Here is a 3,459-nt window from a genome sequence, read left to right on the forward strand (position 1 = left end):
TCTAGCTAAAGTAAGAATTTTTTCTTTCAGAAAGAAGATAAGAACAAGAGGCTCACCACGGTGGTGCCGGCGAGGAGATCGGTGCGGGCGATCCACGGCGGTGAAGACGGGAGTGGGACGTGACGGGCCGCTAAACCTAGACAAATCTCGAGGAAAATGGAGTTTTGCGGTCGAGCTTCGAGAGGAGAAAGCTTAACTAGTGTGGCTCGGGCATTTCATCGAACACCTCATGTGCATAGGAGGTGAGCTAGAGCACCACAAAGCTCTCCTCGCCGGCCAGAAAAAACAGAGCAGTGTGGAGTGCTCTGCTCGCCGGCGAGTGGGTATATATAGGCACCTCATTGGTCCCGGTTCGTGGCTTGAACCGGTACCAAAGGGAAGCCTGTGGTCCCGGTTAAAGCCACCAACTGGGACCAATGGTGGTGGGCCAGGAGCGAGGCCCATTGGTCCCGGTTCGTCCCACCAACCGGGACCAAAGGGGCATGACGAACCGGGACCAATGCCCCCACGAGGCCCGGCAGGCCCCTAGCCTCACGAACCGGGACAGATGGCCCCATGGGTCTCGGTTCTGGTCTGAACCGGGACTAATGGGCCACCTCGGCCTGGACCAAAGCCCTATTTTCTACTAGTGTATTGAAGCACTCGGCTAGATTATTTTGAATGTAATCAAATTTTATTTCTTTGTTGAAGTCACATCTCATCCATTTCAAGTTATGATAAGTACACAAGTAGGTACCTACTGTAGGTTCAACTTTGAATATCTTGCTCATATGATAGTTAAATGGTTCCATGCGATGAGCCTTGGCTGCTAGCCACATGCGGCCAAAAACATCTCCATGAAAGTTTTCTTTTAAGTTTGCCATCAGGTGCCTAAAGCATTCCCTTTGCTTAGCTTGATGAAAAGCAATTTTATCTATATCCTCGAACCCTTTGCATGCACCAATGCAAATAGCTAGAGTTTTAAGATGACCTATTTCCCTATGTGGTTGTTGCATAAACCAAAACTAGTTATCATAGTCTCTGTACCAAAGAATCCAAATTCTAAAGGAAATGTCCAAATTTGTTAGTCTAGTGATGTACAGGCTGCTAATTGACCATTCAACTTTCCACATATGGTACAGCCAAGCAAGAAGCTATCAATGCATGACTTAAGCGCCACATTTTTTTGTTTGCGGAAATACACTTCACCTTCTCCCCTCTTCACATCACCCTCAACAATGCCACCTTATAACATACGCGCGGTATGGATATCCAGTCAAGAGTTATCAGTATTTATCGGACTTCAAAGCCGAGACTCATAGTAAGAGATCTCTAGGTAACATTGTCGAGGTTGACGTGAAGAGGAAATGAGGTGAAGTGTATGTCCACTGATCCTCTATGGCAATTAAGCTGTGCATACATGGCTTGTTGGCTAGTTGTAGCCCATATGTTGATATAGACTACACACATTTGACTAGAAAGTGCAATGATCAAATTATCAGCATGTACATCACACTACTAGGAAAAGGCCTGCTTGGCACACTACAGGTGCGCCACTAGCATCACGCCATTAGAATTTTTTACTAATGGTGCACCACAGGTGCGCCATTAGTATCTGGTATATTAATGGTGCACCACATAGAAGTGCGCCATTAATAACAATTTTTTAAAAAAATATTAGATTTTTTTTCATTTTTTTTCTTAATCTCAGGTCACTATGGCTTAATCTCGGGTCAATATGCTTAGTATCAAGTCAAATCGCACTCTATGGTCAAACTTCCCGGAAGGTCACCCATCCTCACACTACTCCAGCCCGAACACGCTTAACTTCGCAGTTCTATCCAATCGCAGCACCAGCTCACTTCACAGGCACTTGTTGATATATCTATCATATCAATCCTATTAAACCTTCACTAGTAGAAAAAGGGTCAAATGTGAAGCACATTAGTGCCGGTTTGAATTTGAGCCGGCACTAATGTGACCATTAGTACCAGTTCCAACGGCTAGGCGGGCGGGCATCATTAGTACCGGTTCGTGGGTAACCTTTAGTACCGGTTCATGCCACGAACCGGTACTAATGAGGCTGTGTCAGGCTATGGTCAGTCTGGGGCCCCCACGAAGACCTTTAGTACCGGTTCATGCCATGAACCGGTACTAGAGTTTCTTTGTAAGCTGATTTTTAGTCCTACCTTGCCAAGAGAGAGGCAGTATGAGCGGTTTATAAGCCGTGAGTGCACAGACAGTGACGAAGAGTTGCAATGCTCACCTACATGTTGATTAGCTTCAAGCCTTGCGGAATAGCATAGATTGCACTGAGCTATGTGCAGTGCAGTCTACACTATTCCGAATGGCTTGAAGCAAATTAACCAGCATTGCACCTCTTTTTTATTTTTAATAACTTATTTGAACTCCGGACTTCTTTTGTGTTCAGTATGCAGCATTCAAAGCGACGTCATCAATTTCCAACATGTTCTGACATCATTTGTTGTTTTTCGGTCATTTACCTAATTGTTTAGAGAGCTAAATGACCGTGAAATTGAAAATCACTACAAAATGAATCCTGAAAATGTTGAAACTTGGCATGGTATCATCATATCACCCGCATAGCATGCGCGAAAGAGTAGAGAGGGTCACGACAAAAACTGGACGCACTTCGTGTACAAACTGGACAAACTCTTTCGGAGTATCAGGGTTTTGGACGAGAACTCATCTGTTACACGGCCACTTCAATGTTTTTTAAACTTATTTGAACTCCGCACTTTTTTTGTGTTCAGTATGCAGCATTCAAAGCGACGTCATCAATTTCCAACATGTTGTAACATCATTTGTTGTTTTTCGGTCATTTACCTAATTGTTTAGAGAGCTAAATGACCGTGAAATTGAAAATCACTACAAAATGAATCCTGAAAATGTTGAAACTTGGGATGGTATCATCATATCACCCGCATAGCACGCGCGAAAGAGTAGAGAGGGTCACGGCAAAAACTGGACGCACTTCGTGTACAAACTGGACATACTCTTTCGGAGTATCAGGGTTTCAGAGGAGAACTCATCTGTTACACGGCCACTTCAATGTTTTTAAACTTATTTGAACTCCGGACTTCTTTTGTGTTCAGTATGCATCATTCAAAGCGACGTCATCAATTTCCAACATGTTCTGACATCATTTGTTGTTTTTCGGTCATTTACCTAATTGTTCAGTATGTAGCATTCAATTTCCAGAAGAAAATAAATAGAAGAAAAGAAATAATGCAGAAAATAAAAAAACTATACAAAAAAATTACTCAAAAATAAATAGAAGAAAATAAATATAAATAATGCAGAAAATAAAAAACTATACAACAAAATTACTCAAAATTAAATAGAAGAAAATAAATAATGCAGAAAAGAAAAAACTATATAAAAAAACTACTCAAAAATAAATAGAAGAAAATAAATAATGCAGAAAAAAACTATATAAAAAATTTGTTGGCGCGCTGC

This window comes from Triticum urartu, chromosome 1A (genome assembly GCF_056163025.1).
Source record: "Triticum urartu cultivar PI428250 chromosome 1A, HENAU_Tu73, whole genome shotgun sequence".
NCBI classification, from domain to species: Eukaryota; Viridiplantae; Streptophyta; class Magnoliopsida; order Poales; family Poaceae; genus Triticum; species Triticum urartu.